At 33.4% G+C, this 19494-nt stretch overlaps 1 protein-coding gene and 1 pseudogene across 3 annotated transcripts in view; one reads left to right on the forward strand and one right to left on the reverse strand.

Annotated features, from left to right (window-relative positions):
* FHIT (fragile histidine triad diadenosine triphosphatase) overlaps nucleotides 1-19494 on the forward strand; it is a 1278128-nt gene that overhangs the window by 918374 nt on the left and 340260 nt on the right. The gene's annotated exons all lie outside the window — the stretch shown is intronic.
* LOC118602538 lies at nucleotides 4881-4999 on the reverse strand (annotated as a pseudogene).

The following is a 19494-nucleotide window of genomic DNA, read 5'->3' on the forward strand; positions in this document are numbered from 1 at the left end:
TTAATGAAAGCTTTAAAAGTAATATTTTTCCTTCTTCTGAAATGATAATTAACAGAAAATTAGTAAGTTAGCAACAAAATTATTTCAATGAAACTATACAATTATATTACAAGGCAGAGGATTTGCTGTGTGCTCAGCACTGGAAGCAAAGATCTTTTTTCACTAGAGTAAAAGAGTCGACTTTAAAACTCTGGAAACATTTCAGATCCCTTATGACTTAAAATTACTACTTGTGCAGTAAAAGTTTAAATCACTTGAATAAATTTGTAATTTAATCTTTAAAGTTTAACTAACATTTATTCTTCCTTTCTAAATGTTTTCTGTTGGTATAAGTTGTAACGAGTTGCCTCTATCTTTTCTCAAGACTTTACTGTAGGTCTTTAACCCAGCAAATTCCATACTGATAACTTCTTCCCCCATTTCTAGAAGATGTTTTACCATTTTATCCCTTTCTTCAGGCTCCAAATATGAGTCTCTAACCCTTCTTTGTGCCCTAAATTGAATGTTTTCAGTGATGTCTGTTTTTTTTCCTTTAAACAGTTAGTTCTCTTAGATATTTAAACCTCTTCTATGATCTTGTTTCTAGACTCTTTTTTACCTAAACCCTAGATTACTACCTCAACATCCTGGTTGAGTTCCAAGATATTTGTTTTTTTTTTTTGCATTCCTGGTGAAACGAATTTTTCTCAGTTTTTATGATTCCTAGCTTTATTTCAGGAACTCACATGTTCTTTGAGGGCAGAGATTTAACACGATTCAACACAACCTTGATCCATAATCTCCTAAAATTCTGCTTTGCATCAGATGACACATATAAAATTTTATCTAATGATGTGGTTGTGAGCAAAATCACATTCATATAATATATTATTTTTATTAGAATAATTATAATAAAGTGACCGTTTACTGAGTTCCTTCTACACATTGAATGTTTTATGGAGATTACCTGTAATTATTGTACCAGCCCTGAGAGGCGGAAATTATTCCTGCTTGAAATAAATGTTTCTTTCTAGAATAATTAGAAGTACAATCAAACTGACAATCATGTTCTGCCATGTGCCATCTCTTTTATTACTAGTATGTGTTAAATTATGTTTTAGCTTCCATTAAAAAGAAAAAAATTCTTTTTTTGTGCATTTCTCTCATTCTTTTCTCTCAGAACTCAAGGTCTTTTAGGTACTTCGTTTTATATTTCTCATAATACCTAGGAAAACAACTTACACTTAGCAGGCATTATAAGTGATGCTTTTTCTGAATAGTAACATAAAACTAAATCTTCAAAAGCTTATTCATTGACCCTAGACACTAAAATTTTACCAGACTTTTGAGGAGTACTGGAAAGAAAGGATTGGGATTTTGGGGAAAGTTCAATTTAAAGGGGAATTCATTTGTGAGACACATTACAGAATAAGAACCCTGAAGTAGAGTTTCAGGAGTAGAGGCATGGAGAAAGGATGTAACTCACAGGGCCATTTATATTTTACTGATGACTGGGTGGCTTCAGACGGGAGGGGCTGGTTGTAGGGGTAATATGTTCTCTTATCAAAATGGAAGTAACCCAGGCAAAATGAGGCTATGAAATGAACTCTCTTCACACTATTTACTGAATCCCTTGGTGCAGGGGCGGGGATGAGTTAACATGGAAGATGAAATGGTGGGCTGAGTTAGGAATTCATTAATATTTTTATCCTCTTTTTTATGTTACCTTGGTCTCAATTTCCTGATCTGTAACATGCAGATAAGGTTTATCCCCAGGAATGTTATGAGAATATAATAAAAATTAATTTAAAGTGCTTAGAATAGTTCTGGGTAGAGATCTAGGACTTAAATTGCTATTATTTTTATAATTATAAATATGTATATTAATATATCATTTTATAACATATTAGTGAGCAATACATTTCATATTATATTTTATTTAATAGTACTAATATATAACATAAACTATACTACTAATAATGTTGGACATAAGACCTCTGCCTTCTTACAAACATGGTTGCTGAGGCTAGTGAAACCATATAAATGTAATTTAAATTGCTCACTTTTGAAATAGTTCAGTGCAATGAATACACGATCAATGTTAAAAAAAAAAATAATGCAACCACAAACATTTCAAGACTTTTTAATATCCTTGAAGATTTCTGGAGATGAGGTAGAGGAGGAAGCATTTAAGGTTCTCCAAGGATTTTGGGTAGAAAGCCTTTGAATATTGCTCCGTGAAAGAGAAGGCAACTTCATTTAAAATGCATCATTAAACATAATGTAAATCCAAAGGCACAATTTGAGAACCACTATGTGAAGACATATGTGGTAAAGCTTGCTCATTGCTATGTAAATAAATGGTTAGAATCACCAGTTGTGATATAATAAAGGCAAGAATTAATAAGCAGAGATGTTTGAGCAACAGATAGTCACCTCCATCCCATTTCTAGATCCTACAGAAAGGAGAATGAGTACCTATCTTGAAATTAGATTGTTACCAAACCTTGGCATAATGTCGAAGGTGTTATTGAATATTCTGAAATAGCCTATTCAAACACTTCCTTTAAAAAGTGCCATTTAGAATGTTTCCCATTTGATCCACAATTAGACTTACATTCTCAATCCTACAGTAAATTTTTATAAGCCAGTCCTTGCTACTGTCATACTCTTAATTAAACAGGAAATTGCTTCCCTTGAGTTTGGCCAATATTGAAAGGGAAGATTGTGCATCATCAGCATAATATTATCTAAAATTATACCATATATGGTAGAACCTAATAAAAATCTATAGGTGCCCAGCATGGGACTAAGAACTTCAGTTCAGTGAAGTTTTAGTTTTATTTATATCTTAAACCTGTGGTCACATGGCTTCAGAATCAATTCTGGCTTTATTAATGATTTTGTGCTGCCAAAACACCTACTATGTGCAGTACACCATACTGAGCTCTGTGGAGGAAATGAAAATGATTAAGACTCAGCTTCTGTTGTCAAGAGGCTTATCTATTTGGAGAGACCGATGAGCACACATGTGGCTTTGGGCTGTTACATGGGCTGGTGGTCCTCCCTGCTCTGAGAACGCTGAGGTAAGAGAAATTAATTTTGATGGGAGGACTGGAAAAAATTGATGGATAATGTGACATTTGAGCTCAATCTTGAAAGTTTCAACTAGTTGAAATGTGGCAAAGAAGTTGTAAGTTCTAGGAATAGTGACTGGACTGGTTCACCAGGGAAGAGACAGCTGGCAACTATGAGCCTGAAAGGAAAGGGCAGGGATAGATTTCAGAGGATCCTAAATGCCATTGATTCTGAAAGCACTGGGAAGCCACCAGAGGTTGTATAAAAGGAAGTAACAGGATCAAATGTGTATCTCCTGAGGATATATGTGGCCACTCTGTGGTCGATTAGATTTGCGATGCCTTAAAGAAACAGTCGAAGCAGTAAAACTGGGAAGGAGAGAAAAGACTAAAAAGGTAGAAATGGAGCCACCACTACTCAATGAGTGGTTAGATGTTGACAGTAGGAGGGAAGCGTGCACTAAAGTTTATTTCCAGATTTCTAGTTTAGACCAGTCTTGATTTCCTTAAATGAGATATTGACAAAAAGCCACAGAGACAGAAGTAATTAATAGAAGCTTGTTTCAGAGAAATGATACATATCTCTCGCTCTCTCTCTCTCTCTCTCTCACACACACACACACACACACACACACACTCACTCACTCATACACTCACACCATACCCCCTTGGTTCTGCGATACTGTTATTTGTAAGAAAATCATTGATTTTATAATATTTTGGAAAAAAGGAATGCCATCATATTAAACATATAAATCAATCTTAAGATGCATCTCTACTTATGTTTTAAATATAAACATAGGCATCTTCAATTTTAGGAAATATGACGATGACCCTTCAGTTATCAATATTTAGTAACTTCTAGCTCATTGGACAGTTAAACAATTATAACAGATATACACATTCTAATTTTAGAATTCAATTATTACTTCTTTTTGTGTACTAATGCTCTGTGAACTTCGGAAAGTCACTTCACCTCTGGGTGGGGATCAAAGATTCTAAAGTGCATTGGAAAAAAAAAAAAAAAGCACTGTAGGAAGAGCTCAATGTTATCATATCTCCAGTATGCCTTTACCTCTTAGCAGGTCCTATCATTCAAATGAAAATGAACAATCTCCAAAATGCTACCTATATTTCAATTTTAAAAAGTTAAATTTAAAAAAACAAATCTAGTTGCACATCCACATTCACTATGCATTTCATTAAAAGTTATAAAACAATACTATCCTGGGTCTCACTTTTATCTCTCAAATCAAGATTTGGGGAGAATGGAGCTTCAAATCCCATCTTTTTAACGAGTTCCACAAATGATTCTGATGTACAAGCAGAGCTGATTTCCAAGGTGCCTGGTCAGTCTTATTGGATTCTAAGGGATTGGGGAAATAGCCCGGCAGTTGGTAGTGGTTCCTGTTTGAGCAGCCTGACAGTTGTGTAGAGGGGGCAGGAGATATTGTTCTATTCACGAGTGGTCTCTACAGTCATGTGCCTTCTCAGGCTTCTTTATCTATTACCTTTGTAGCCAGCTTTTTAATGGAATCTGTTTCTGTGACTTTGCTAAGCCTATTTTTGTCTAGACACTCAGTATTGGCAAATTGTTGGTTCTTCATCATTTGCTTTGTTACAAATTTAATATTAAAAAAGGGCACAACTTAGATATAACTTCACGTTTTCTCTATTAATTATAGCATGCTCCTTCATTCTTAAGAACCTAATTTTTTTTTTTTTTTTAGGCAAGGCAACCCTTGGTTGACCTCATAGATTGCAAGGACCTTATCAGCTTATAATCCCTTATTTATATATTTTTAAATTATTATTATTTTTTTATGCCTACAGCGCCTGGTCTCCCTAGGTGGTCTCCCATCCAAGTACTAACCAGGCCTGACCCTGCTTGGCTTTCAAGATCAGATGGGATTGGGCTTGTTCAGGGTAGCATGGCCCAAGACAGAAATTTTAATTAAACGATAAACCGAGTCTTTCCCTCTCCCCACCCCAGATAGGAAGTAATGAACTTTGTATCTGTCTGGATTTAATGTTGACATTAAATATGTCAACATTAGGATAGGAATGCTAAACTTTCTTTGCCATACAAAATCATATTCTAAATTTCAAATAGGAAAAGGCAATTTGAACTTGACCTTTCATTCTATTTTTCTGGAAGTTTTCCCCATTGTCTAACCTCTTCTCTTTACCCGGTTTCTTACTAATAGACTTTTAAAATGTCTTTGGCCCCTAGGGCTCCCAGGCCTCTAAAGAAATAATCTTTTCTTTCTAGATCTCAAAACTAACTACTGAAAATCTTATCATCATTTATTTAGTCCTATGTATATTCAAATTAAGCAATTAATTATCTTTAGTTCTAATCCACTAAGCCTATGCAATTAACATCTGGAATTCAGTTCATCTTTTTGCTGACTTTCTAATTTAAGGATTGGGACATAGTAGATCTCCCTACAAGACATAATATTTAACAAAGATTATTTCCTGTATTTAAGTCTTCATTTTATTTTAACTTATGGTACATTTTTGTGCAATATTTTCATAATACTTTTCAGTGTAACTTTTTTCCTAGAGGAAGATTCTAGTGGTAAATTACCTTTTTGATTTCTGAAAAATAGATAGTATATCAAAATTACCTATAACAGCAAAATATTTTCAAATAAATAGAGAAAGTCATTTGCCACATGATGTGATTTTGGTTGTCATTCTGCCCTCTCCTCTTGACTAAATTTTCTTCCCTGCTTGCCTGAAATTGAAATTGCTTTAAGATTGAGGACACCTTTTATTTCACAACTGAAGACCAGGTAGACTAAGGATGTAATTACAAATACCAAGGAAGAGTTCATTCTTGGGCCATAATTGACACTATGTTCTAATGAATGAGAGCACTTTTACCTTAAGTAGTAGTGGTCCTTGACAGGCTCTAAGAATTGGATAGTCTCACTCATAGGTAAACAGTGTCTGAAGGAGGCTAAGGATAGAACTACATAATCTATTGCAGAAGTAAGAAAAGGGAGGAACTGAAGATGGACTTCATAGTTTTTATTGAAAGTTGCTGCTCCAGCCTAATGGTGCTGCCCCCTGTTGAGGAAATATCTTCCACCATTATACCAGATGGGGCTCCAGCCTTTTTCATATACAGCTTATATGCCACCTTCTCTGAGAAGCCTTCCTGGCTTTCACCTACAGTATCACGTCCCTTGCTGTTATGCTACCATTTATATTTTACTTACATTTACAAACTTTATACCAACATGTGTCTCTTTTCCCAGAATGTCCCATAATGTCGAGTTATTTTCGTACCTACTGCTGCTTTTTTTCTGTCATAGTCCCTTAGCACAATGTAATGATCTACAGTAAATGTTAATGGATTTAATATATCTAGAGAGTATTTATAATATATTTCAATGGTTTCTATGTATTAAAGAATATTTAAAATATACAGAAAAGAAAATAAACATGTCAACATTAATTATACTTCATATATATATGTGGGTGTGTATATATATATATATATAGGAATTTTTTGAAAACCTGATTTCATATTGTCTTTCAATATTAACTATTGCTTATCGAAATTTAATTAACTGTTCTCTTGTTTTATTTTAATAATTTTGTTGTTGTACATAAAACTGAGACATATTTTACAATTAATTTTTATCTGGATCTCTTATAATTACATTGGCATAAATTTCTATAAGGTTTTGAATATTTGATACAGATGGCATTTTGCTTTTACTAGTACCACATAGTCATGTGCTTTCTTTCTTATAGCCTCTGAGGTCTGAATATTTTTATTGAAAAAAAAAAATCCTTTGCCTTTTTTTTTGTAATAAAAATGCCATCTTATTGTTTAAAATTGTGGTTAATAGAATATAGAAAAGCTGAATATTTTTCATATTGTGCTTACCATTTATATTTCTTATTTTCTGAACTATTCATGGTTTTAATATAGTTTTCTAATGGAGTGTTTGCATCTTATCGATTTATAATAGCTCTTTATATCTAAAGATATTAGCTGTTAGTCTGTAGTACATTTTTCAAGCACAGTTTCCTTATATTACTTTCTCACTTTGATTCATTTATAATAGTTTTTGGGAACTGAACAAAGGTTTTAATTTTATGTAGTTATAATGTATCATTATTTTCTTCTTTGTTTTATTGTAATATCTTTATATTTAAAATGTCTGCTACCACCCAGATACACAGCTGAATTTTCTTCTAATTATCTTATGGCTACATTTTTTGCTCTTATTTTATTAGTAAATGTGAAATGTATTTTACTATTTGACAGGAGGAAGAGAATTAACTAATTTCCTGTAGTTAACCAGTTTTTCTACCATTGTTTGTTGCAGTCTTTTCTTCCCTAGGATTTGTATTTCCACATTTATTAGATGATGACATTTATGTACATTATGATCTTTTTTTTCAGCCTTTCTCTTCTGTTCATTGACCTAAACATTATTAGATCAGTATGCTTCTATCACAACTTCCTTCCATTATTTATTTTAAAGAAGTTTTTCTGTTTAAAAATGTTTAGCCCAAGAGTGCAAGATTTCTTATATTCTCACTTAATTTAGTAGCAACATTGATAAGTTGTTATGTGTGCACTTAATCACCTATCTATAAAAACTGTGGGAAAAGTTTGTCAATTAAATAGGAGAGTAGTAGACGATTTGGGAACATGATACTGTTGCTTATTTGTGTGTCTATGTGCTACTTAAGAGCATGATCTTTGAAGTGGAGATTTCAGATTCTGCTCCCAGCCCTGTCTCTAACTCACTATGCAAACTCGATCAAGCTAATTTACCTTTCTGTGTTGAAATTTTAAAAATAGGGATATTCATAATGTTTACCTTGTATAATTATGAAGATTAAATAAGTAATTTATATAAAATGTGCTTAGCTCATCATGTTTTCTTTATTTACTTTTACTTTTTTTAGTGCGGTAAAATATGCATACATATTTACCATCTTAACTATTTTTGAGTATACACTTCGGTAGTGGTAAGTGTATTCACCTTGTTGTGCAATCAATCTCCAGCATCCTTTTTCTTCCTACAAAGCTGAAACTATTGAACAAAAATTCTCCTTTCCCCCTCCTCTACCCTCTACCAACTACCCCTTTACTTTCTGTCTATATGAGCTAGACTATACTAGGTACCTTATATAAATGAAATTAGACAGTCTTTTTGATACTGGTTTATTTTACTAAGTGTGGTGTCTTCAGGGTTCACATAGCATGTGTTAGATTTCTTCCCTTTAAGAGGCTGAATAATGACCATTGTATGTGTATACTACATTTTGTTTATCCATTTGTTTGTCCAAGAACAAATGAGGTACTTCTACTTTTTCACTATAGTGAATAATGCTGTTACTAAAATATGTGCACACGTAACTCCTCAAGTCCCCACTTTCAGTTATATATCCCAAAATAGAATTGCTGGATCATATGGTAATTCTATTTTAATTTTTTTATGGGGGGGGGATATACTATTTTCCATAGCAGCTATCATAATGTATTCTTTTTTAAAAATTGGAATTGACATTTAATATTATTTTATATTAGTTTTAGGTGTACACCATACTGGTTAGACATTTATGGAATTTATGAAGTGATTCCCCCCAATTAGTATAGTACCTATCTGACACCACACATAGTTATTACAATACTACTGACTATATTCTCTACGCTGTATTTCACCAATTTGTATCTCTTAATCTTTTTACCTTTTTTACCCAGCCCCTCAATCCCCCTCCTACCTGGCAGTCATCAGTTTGTTATCTGTATCTATGAGTCTGTTTCTGTTTTGTTTATTTATTTTGTTCTATACATTCCACATAGAAATGACATCATAACATATTTGTCTTTGTCTGATTTATTTCATTTAGCATAATATCCTCTAGGTTCATCCATGTTGTTAAAAATAACATTTCATTTTTTTAATGACTCAGTAATATTCCATTGTATCTATGTACTTCTTCTTCTTTATCTGATTGTACATTAATGGTCCTTGTTAATTCCATCTCTTGGCTCTTGTAAATACTGCTGCAGTAAACATAGGGGTACATATATCTTTTCTTTTTTAAAAAATAACAAATAATTAATTTTTTATGGTGACATTGATTAACGAAATCCAATAAGTTTCAGTTGTACATTTTAACACTGAGGCATATATATATATATATATATATATATATATATATATATATATATTTACATTGTATGCTCACCTCTCAGTTAGATTTCTTTCCATCACCACATATTTGAACCCTTTACCCCGGCTAACCCCTCCCCCCTCCCCGCCACCCCTCTGGTAACCACCAAGTCCACAAGTCTCTGTTTGTCCTGTTCATTTGTTGCTTTTAAGTTTACATCTCACATATAAGTGATATCATGTGATTTTCAACTTTTTCTGTCTGACTTATTTTGCTTAGCATGATTATCTCGAGATCCATCCATGTGGTCGCAAATGGCAGTATTTCATCTCTTCTTAGGGCTGAGTAATATTTCATTCTATATATGTATCACAGCTTCTTTAGCCAATCATCTATTATAGGACTCTTTGGATGCTTCCATGTCCTGGCCACTGTGAATAATACTGCTATGAATATCAGTGTGAAAATATCTTTTCAGATATGGGTTTTCAAGTCTTTTGGGCAAATACCCAGTAACAATATTGCTGGAATGTATGGTAGATCAATTTTTAGTTTTTTGAGGAATCTCCGTATTGATTTCTATAGTGGCTGTGCCAGTTTGCAGTCCCACCAGCAGTGTATGAAGGTTCCTTTTTCTCTGCATCCTTTCCAACATTTGCTGTTACTTGTCTTGTTGATTATAGCAATTCTAACAGGTGCGAGATGGTATCTCATTGTGGTTTTGATTTGCATTTCCCTAATAGTTAGTGATGTTGAACATCTTTTCATATATTTATTGGCCATTTGTATATCCTCTAGGGAGAAGTTCAGGTCCTCTGCCCATTTTTTGATTGGATTGTTTGTTTTATTGTTGTATTGAATTGTATGAGTTCTTTGTATATTTTGGATATTAGATCCTTATTGGAGGCATTGCTTGCAAATTTATTTTCCCATTCGGATGGTTGTCTCTGTACTTTGTTGATGATTTCTTTTGCTGTAAAGAAGCTTTTTAGTTTGATGTATCCCATTAATTATTTTAGCTTTTACTTCCCTTGCCTTTGAGGTCAAATTCATAAAATCTTCTTTAAGTCCAAGGTCCTTGAGTTTAGTTCCTATGTTTTCGTCTATGCATTTTATTGTTTCAGGTCTTGTATTCAGGTCCTTAATCCATTTTGAGTTAATTTTGGTGCATGGAGAAAGACAACAATCTAGTTTCATTCTTTTGCAGGTGGCTTTCCAGTTTTCCCAGCACCATTTTTTGAAGAATCTTTCCTTTCTCCACTGTATGTTTTTAGCTTTTTTGTTGAAAATTATTTGCCTGTATAAATCTGGGTTTACTTCTGAACTCTTGATTCTGTTCCACTGGTCCATGTTTCTGTTTTGTTGCCAATACCATGCCGTTTTGATTATTGTCACTTTGTAGGAAAATTTGAAGTGAGTCAGAGTGATGCCTCCAGCCTCGTTCCTTTTTCTGAGGATGGCTATGGCAATTCAGAGTCTTTTATGCTTCCATACTAATCTGATAATTTTTTATTCAATTTCTTTAAAAAATGCCAATGAGATTTTGATGGGGATTGTATTTAATCTCTAAAATGCTTGAGGTAATAAGGTCATTTTAATTACATTGATTCTCCCAATCTAAGAACATGGAAGATCTTCCATTTCTTTATATCTTCTTCATTTTCTTTTAATAGGTTCTTGTAGTGTTCATTATATAAGTTCTTCACATGTTTCATTAGATTTATTTCTAGGTATTTTACTTTTTTTGTTGCAATTGCAAAATGAATTACTTTTCCCACTTCTTTTTCTGACACTTTGTTACTAGAGTATGAGAATGCTGTGGAATTTTGAACATTGACTTTGTATCCAGAAACTTTACTATATTTCCTTGTTTCTAGTAGTGTTCTTGTGGAGTCTTTAGGGTTTTCTATATAGAGAATCATGTCATCTGCAAATAGTGACAGTTTGACTTCTTCATTTTCTATTTGGATGCCTTTTATATCTTTTTCTTGCCTGATTACACTTTCTAGAACTTCCAAAATTATACTGAATAACAGTAGTGAGAGTAGACAGTCTTGCCTGTTCCTGATCTTAGAGGAAAGGTTTTTAGTTTTTCACCATTAAGTATAATGTTGGCTGAGTGTTTGTGATATATGACCTTTATTATGTTAAGATACTTTCTTTCTATATTGATTTTCTTAAGTGTTTTGATCATAAATGAATGCTGTATCTTGTCGAAGGCTTTTTCTGCATCTATTGATATGATCATATGATTCTTATTTTTTAATTTGTTTATGTGGTGCATCACATTAATCGATTTGCATATGTTGAACTATCCCTGTGCCCTTGGGATGAAACCCGCTTGATCATTGTGTATAATCTTGTTAATATGTTGCTGTATTTAGTTCGCTAGTATCTTATTTAGGATTTTTGCATCTGTGTTCATGAGAAATATTGGTATGTAGTTTTCTTTTTTTGTGTTATCTTTACCAGGTTTCGATATCAGCATGACATTGGCCTCATAAAATGTGTTGGGGAAGTATTGCCTCCTCTTTGATTTTTTTGGAAGAGTTTGAAAATAGGTATTAAATCTTCTTCGAATGTTTGGTAGAATTCACTGGTGAAGCTATATCTAATCCTGGGCTTTTACTTTTGGTGGGTTTTTGATGATTGTTTCCATTTCCATACTGCTGATCAGTCTATTTACATTTTCCGTTCTAGATTCAGTCTAGGAAGGTTGTACTTTTCTAAATACTGCTCCATTTCTTCTAGCTTATTAAATTTGGTGTTATATACTTTTTCATAGTATTCTTATAATGATCCTTTGTATTTCTGTGGTGTCTGTCATAATTTCTCCTCTTTCATCCCTGATTTTGTTTATTTGTGTCCTTTCTCTTTTTTCTTTAGTGAGTCTAGCCAGGGGTTTGTCAATTTTATTAACCTTCTCAAAGAACCAGCTCTTTTATGCCTTTATTTTTTTCTATTTTTTTGTTTTGTTTTCAATTTTATTTATTTATGTTCTAATTTTGATTATTTCTTTTCTTCTGCTGACTTTAGGCTTCACTTGTTCGTCTTTTTCTAATTTTTTAAGATGAAGCACTAGGTTATTTATTTGGCCTTGTTCTATTTTTTGGAAGTAGGTTTGTAATGATATGAAATTTCCTCTTATGACTGCTTTTGCCATGTCCCAAAAGTTTTGATGTGTTGTACTATCATTATCATTCATTTCTATGGATCTCTTGATATCTCTTTTTATTTCTTCTCTGACCCAGTTATTCCTCAGTAGCATGTTATTTAATCTCCATGTATTTGTTATTCTTCCTACTTTCTTTCTGCAGGTGATTGCTAGTTTAAAGCATTATGATCAGAGAATATGATTGGTATGATTTTAACCCTCTTATATTTGTTAAGGCTACCTCTGTGTCCCAGTATGTAGTCAATTTTTGAGAACATTCCATGTGCACTAGAGAAGAATGTATAAGCAACTATTTGGGAATGAAAAGCTCTGTAAATGTCAATTATGTCAGTTGGTCTAATGTGTCATTTAGGGATGTTATTTCCTTATTGATTTTCTGCTTGGATGATGTGTCCATATACGACAGTGGAGTATTTAGGTCCCCTACTACAATAATGTTTTGGTCTATTTCTCCCTTTAGTTCTGTTAGTAATTGCTTTATATATTTTGGGGCTCCCTGATTGGGAGCAAAGGTATTAATAAGAGTTATGTCTTCTTGGTGTATGATTCCCTTTATCATTATGTATTGTATCTCTGTATCTTTTGTTACCTTTTTTATTTTGAAGCCTATTTTGTTTTATGTTATTACCACTACTCCTGCTTTTCTCTGAGTGCCATTTCACTTTGAGTCTATATTTGTCTTTAGAACTGAGATGTGTCTCCTGGAGGCAGCATATGTTTGGGTTTTGATTATTGATCCAATCTGAAACTCTGTGCTTTTTTATTGGTGAGTTTAGTTCATTTACATTTAGGGTGATTATTGTAATATGAGTTCTTCTTATAGCCATTTTATCTTTTGCTTTTTGGTAGCTCGTTGTTTCCATTGCTTCCTTGTCCTCGTGTTTCTGTTTTCTTTATTTTGGGTGGGTTTTGTGAGTTTCTCCTCTGGTCTTTCTTGTTTTATATTATATACTTGAGTTCTGAATCTTTGGTGTTTGGTTACTATTATGGATATATAAAGGATAGTTATACACACACATAATACATACATACATAATACATACATACTATATATGTATGTGTGTGTGTGTGTCCATATTCTTCTGTTTGTGGCTCCATTACCCTTTACAAATTTAGATATTTGAATCCTCCCTTTTCAGTCATTGCTATCTCAATTTGTCCCTATGTATGGTGAATGTTCGTTACTATTTTGCAGTAGCAAATCTCTTTTTAATGTTTAAGCTTATAATATGCTGTTCTTAATAAGAGCTGCACTCCTCTGCTTCTATTCGCCTGATAGTCACTTTACTCTTAATTATGTATTTTTATAATCATGTTGTTTTAGGTAAGCTGACCCTTTTCAGTATTTCCTGTAATGCAGGCCTTATAGTAGAGAATTCTCTGAATTTTTGTATGTCTGGAAAGGTCTTTATTTCTCCTTCATATCAAAAGGAGAGCTTAGCTGGATATATTATTTTTGGCTGGTAGTTTCTTTCATTTAATAATTTGAATATTTAATTCCACTTCTTTCTGGCTTGTAAAGTATGTGCTGAAAAGTCTGACAATAATCTAATGGGTTTTCCTTTATATTACTGTCTTCTTTTCCCTGCCTGCCCTGAGAATTCTGTCTTTGTCATAGATTTTTGATAATTTTAATGCAGTGTGTCTTGGTGAATACCTTTTTGGGTTGAGATATTGGATGTTCCGTTGACTTCTTGAATTCTAAGCTCCAGCTCATTCCTTAGATTTAGGATATTCTTGTCAACTATTGTCTGAAAATGCTTTCTATTCCCTGTTCATTTTTCTCACCTTCGATAATGTCCATTATTCTTGTGTTTCCTCTCCTGATGGTATCAGCTAGATCTTGTATTTCTCTTTCATTATTTTTCGTTCTTCGGTTTCTCTCTTCTTCCTTCTGATTTATTTCTAGATTTCTGTCTTTGATATCACTGATCCTTTCCTCTATTTGGCCGACTCTATTTCCCAAGCTTGCTGTTTCATTTTTCAGCTCTTTCAGAGTATTCTTTATCTCCAGAAAGTCTATTCAGTTCTTTTTGAGGGTTTCTGTTTCATTGCTAAAGAAATTCATTCTGCTCATCTTGTTATTTTTTCAATTCCTGAAATTGTTGATGTGATTCATTTTGTATCTCATCGACATTTTTCAGAAGTGCCATCCTGAATTCTCTGTCATTTAAATCAAATATTTGTTTGTTTGTAAGCTTATTTTTTGTAGATTTTTTTCTTTTTATTTCTGAGATGCCTTGTCATCTTGGTTGTTCATGGTGTTTAATGAACTATTTCTCCACATTTGCATTAATGAAGTGTATTTCGCTTTTTTTCCCCAGAATAACGATTTATCATATAATGCTCTCTCTAGCCTGTGCAAAGAAGGTGTTTTTCTTTTGGTTTCCAGTAGGTGGCATCTAAGCCTCTTGGATCTCTGCTTTATATAAAGCCTTAATAATGCTTTTTTCTTCTTATAGATGTTTAATCATGCTCGCTACCCTCAGTCTCAGTCCCTGTCAGTATTAGTGACAGTTTTGGTAGCATTTGCTCATATTCCCCTGGGGCTCTGTGGTGTTTGGGCTCAGAGGGTATGGGGCAAGGGACCCTCTGGGTTGTGAGATGGGGGCTGCATATCAGCCTCAGTTTTGCAACCACTGCTGGTAAAAATCACCTGTCGGTTCTCTGCTATCCCACTTCTCTACTTTCTGCCTTGATGCCTGAGAACTGCTGCTGGCCACGTGGAACTCATAGCTCTACCAGCAAGGCTATTCAGGAAACTCGCCACACCTTCTCCCCATACTCTCCTGCTACAGGGAGCTCTGAAGGTGAGAAGCAGCTTCTTTGTTTTGCCTGACATCCTGGGTTCTGATTTGTGGTAGCTCTTATACGCAGATCCCACGCTTAGATGTGCTGGTGGGCAGCTTGGATGTTGTTTGTTGAGTTTTAGATGTTCAGCTTATTGTTATTTCAAGGGGAGAGATCTGGGGATGTCTCTCACTCCACCAGGTTTCTGATATAGCTCCTATCTTTTCAAATTAGTGTTTTCAAATTTTTTTTTTTTTGGATAAATACCCAGAAGCGGAATTGCTGGGTTATAAAGTAGTTCTATTTTTAATTTTTTGAAGAATCTCCAAACTATTTTCCATAGGTAGCTGTACCAATTTGCACTCCCAACAATAGTGCATGAGGGTTTACTTTTCTCCACATCCTCGCCAACACTTGTTTTTTGATTTACTGATGATGGCCATTTGGACAGGAGTGACGTGATATATCATTGTGGTTTTAGTTTGCATTTCTCTGACGATTAGTGACTTCAAGTATCTTTTCACATGTCTATTGGTCATCTGTAGATCTTCTTTGGAGAAGTGCCTATTTGGGTCCTCTACCCATTTTTTAATAGGATTGTTCGTTTGTTTTTTGATATTTAGTTTTATGAAGTCTCTATAAATTTTAGATATTAACTCTTTATCAGATATGTCATTGGCAAATATTTTCTCTCAATTCAATAGGTTGTCTTTTCATTTTGTTGATGGTTTTCTTTGCTGTGTAAATACTTTTCAGTTCGATGTAGTCCAATTTGTTTATTTTTTTCTTTTGTTTCCCTTTTATTGAGGAGATATATCAGAAAATAGTATTACTAAGAGCAGTGTCAGTGAGTTTTAATGCCTTTGTTTTCTTCAGGGAGCTTTATAGTTTCAAGTCTTACAATTAAGTCTTTAATTCATTTTGAATTTATTCTTGTATATGGTATAAAAAGGTTCAGTTTTATTTTTTTGTATGTATCTGTCTGGTTTTCCCCAACATCATTTATTGAATAAATTGTCTCTGCTCCATTTTGTATTCTTGCCTCCTTTGTCATGGATTAAATGACCATATAGTTACAGATTTATTTCTGGACTTTCTGTTCAGTTCCATTGATTGTTATGTCTGTTTTTGTGCCAATAACATGCTGTTTTGATTACTATAGCTTTGAAGTATAGTTTGATATCAGGTAGTGTGATACCTCAAATTTTAGTATTCTTTCTTAAGATTGCCATGGCTATTTGAGATCTTTTATGGTTCCATACAAACTTTTGGATTATTTGTCCTAATTCTGTGAAAAATGCCCTTGGTATTTCGATAGGGATTGTACTGAATCTATAGATTGCTTTGGGTAATATAAACATATTAATGATGTTAAATCTTTCTATCCATGAACATGGTATATGCTTTTATTTATTTTTATGTTCTTTAATTTCTTTTTCTTTTTCTCCCCCTTTTTTTTTCAGGCGAGGCAATCCTCGCTTCACCTCACAGATTGCAAGTACCTTGTTAACTTACAATCTCTTATTTTTTATTTTTTACTCCTACAGCACCTGGTCTTCCTAGGTGATCTCCAAATACTAACCAGGTCTGATCCTGCTTAGCTTCCAAGATCATATGGGATTGGGCTTATTCAGGATGGTGTGGCATGGCTGTAGACATCTTTAATTTGTTTTTCAATGTCTTATAATTGTTCAAGTAAAGCTATTTTACCTCCTTGGTTAAATTTATTCTTAGGTATTTTATTGTAAATGCAAGTTGGATTGTTTTCTTAATTTCTTTTTCCTATAGTTCATCATTGGTATATAAAAATGTAATCAACTTCTGAATATTGGTTTTATATTCTACTACTTTACTGAATTCATTTATCAGTTTTAATAGTTCATTTATTTATTTATTTTTGGTGGAATCTTTAGTGTTCTCTACATATAATATCATGTCATCTGCAAATGATGACAGTTTTACTTCTTCCTTTCCAATTTGGTTGCCTTTTATTTCTCTTTCTTGTCTGATTACTATGGCTAGGACTTCCAATACTGTCTTGAATAAAAGTAGTTAAAATGGACATCTGCATCTTGTTCCTGATCTTACAGAAAATGAGTTTAGCCTTTTCTCCTTGAGTATGATGTTAGCTGTCGGTTTGTCATATATGACCTTTATTACATCGATCATCTTTATTACATCGAGGTATGTTCCTTCTATCCCCACTTTGCTTTGAGTATTTTTCATAAATGGATGCTGGATTTTATCATACACTTTTTCTGCATCTATCGATATGATCATATGATTTTTATCTTTCACTTTGTTATCATGGTGTATCAGATTAAGTAATTTGAGGATATGATCTAACCTTGCATCTCTGAAATAAATCCAGCTTGATCATGGTATATGGTCTTTTTAATATATTGCTGAATTTGGTTTGCTAGTATTTTGTTGATGGGTTTATATCTATATGTTCATCGGGGACATCAGACTATAATTTTCTTTTTTTGTAATGTGTTTGTCTGTTTTTGGAATCAAAGTAATGGTGGCCTCATAAAATGACCTGGGAGGCTTCCCTTCTCTTGAACTTCTGGAAATAGTTTGAGAAAAAATAGGTGTTAATTCTTTTTTGAATGTTTCATAAAATTCACCTATGAAATCATCCAGTCTGGAACTTTTGTTCGTTGAGAATTTTTTGACTACTAATTCGATTTTATTAGTAGTAATCGGTTAGTTCAGATTTTCTTTTTCTTCTTGGCTCTGTCATGGAAGATTATATGTTTCTAAGAATTTATCCTTTTATTCAAGATTGTCTAATTTGTTGGCATGTAATTGCTCATAGTATTTTCTTACAGTCCTTTGTATTTCTGTGATGTCAGTTGTTGCTTTTATTTCATTTCTGATTTTATTTATTTGAGTCCTCTCTCTCCTTTTCTTGATAAGTCTAGTTAAAGGTTTAACAGTTTTGTTAATGTTTTTAAAGAACCAGCTCTAAGTTTCATTGATTTTTCTAATTGTCTGTTTAGACTCTCTTTTGTTTATTTCTACTCTGATCTTCAGTATTTTCTTCCTGCTACTCAGTTTCAACTTTGTCTGCTGTTCTTTTTGAAGTTCCTTTAAATGTACGGTTAGATCATTTGAGATTTTTCTTGATTCTTGAAATATGCCTGTATTGCTATGAATTTCTCTCTTAGGACTGCTTTTGCTATGTCCCATAGATTTTGGGTTGTTATATTTTCATTTTTCTTTGTCTCAAGGTAGGTATCTTGATTTCTTCCTTGATCTGTTAATCCATTCATTGTTTAATAACATTGTTTAGCCTCTATACATTTGTTTGTTTTCCACTTTTTTCTTGTAATTGATTTCTAGTTTCATACCACTATGGTCAGAGAAGATGCTTGATATGTTTTGAATTTTCTTAAAATTATTGAGACTTGTTTTGTGGCCTAACTAGTGATCCATCTTGGAAAATGCTTCATATGTACTTGAAAAAAATATATTCTCTTGCTTGGGGGTGAAATGCTGTAAGAGTATCAATTAAATCCATCTGGTCTAATGTGTCATTTGAGGCAACTCTTTCCTTGTTAATTTTGTCTGGAAGATCTCTCCATCAGTGTCAATGGGACATAAACGTCCCCTACTATGACTGTATTATTGTAGATCTCTAACTTTATGTCCATCAGTATTTGCTTTATATATTTAGGTGCTCCTATCTGAGGTATGTAAGTGTTTACTAGGGTTATATCTTCTTGTTGGATTGATCCAATTTGCAGTGTCCTTCTTCTTTGTCTCTTATTATTGCCTTCATTTTAAAGTGCACTTTGTCTGATATAAATACCCTACCCCAGCTTTTTTTTTTTCCACTTCTATTTACATGAAATATCTTTTTTCCATCCCTTTATTTTTAGTCTGTGTGTGTCTTTGGATCTGAAATGGGTCTCTTGTAGACAACATATCTATGGCTCTTATTTTCCTATCATTTCAGCTACCCTTTGTTTTCTGATTAGAACATTTAATCCATTTATATTTAGAGTGATTATTTGTAGGTACAAAGTTATTGCCATTTTATTATTTATATTTATAACCCTTTATTGTGGTTCAAAGCCAGCCTCTAGGTGTGTTGGTTCTGGAGCCACTTGGAATGGGCTCCTGTGCAGGCTAAAATCAGTGCTACCTGTGACTAGCCTGGGGTAACCTGGTAGGAGCTACAAAGCTATCCACAGTTGGTGACTGACTGTGCTGGACCTGGAGGCAAGTGGGAGAGGCCAACCTGCCAACCAAGACCAGCTGCCACTATTACTGGGTAGGGTATCTCAGCAAAAGATCCAGAGCATCCCA

The sequence above is a fragment of the Rousettus aegyptiacus genome, unplaced genomic scaffold (assembly GCF_014176215.1).
Source record: "Rousettus aegyptiacus isolate mRouAeg1 unplaced genomic scaffold, mRouAeg1.p scaffold_m13_p_4, whole genome shotgun sequence".
NCBI lineage: Eukaryota > Metazoa > Chordata > Mammalia > Chiroptera > Pteropodidae > Rousettus > Rousettus aegyptiacus.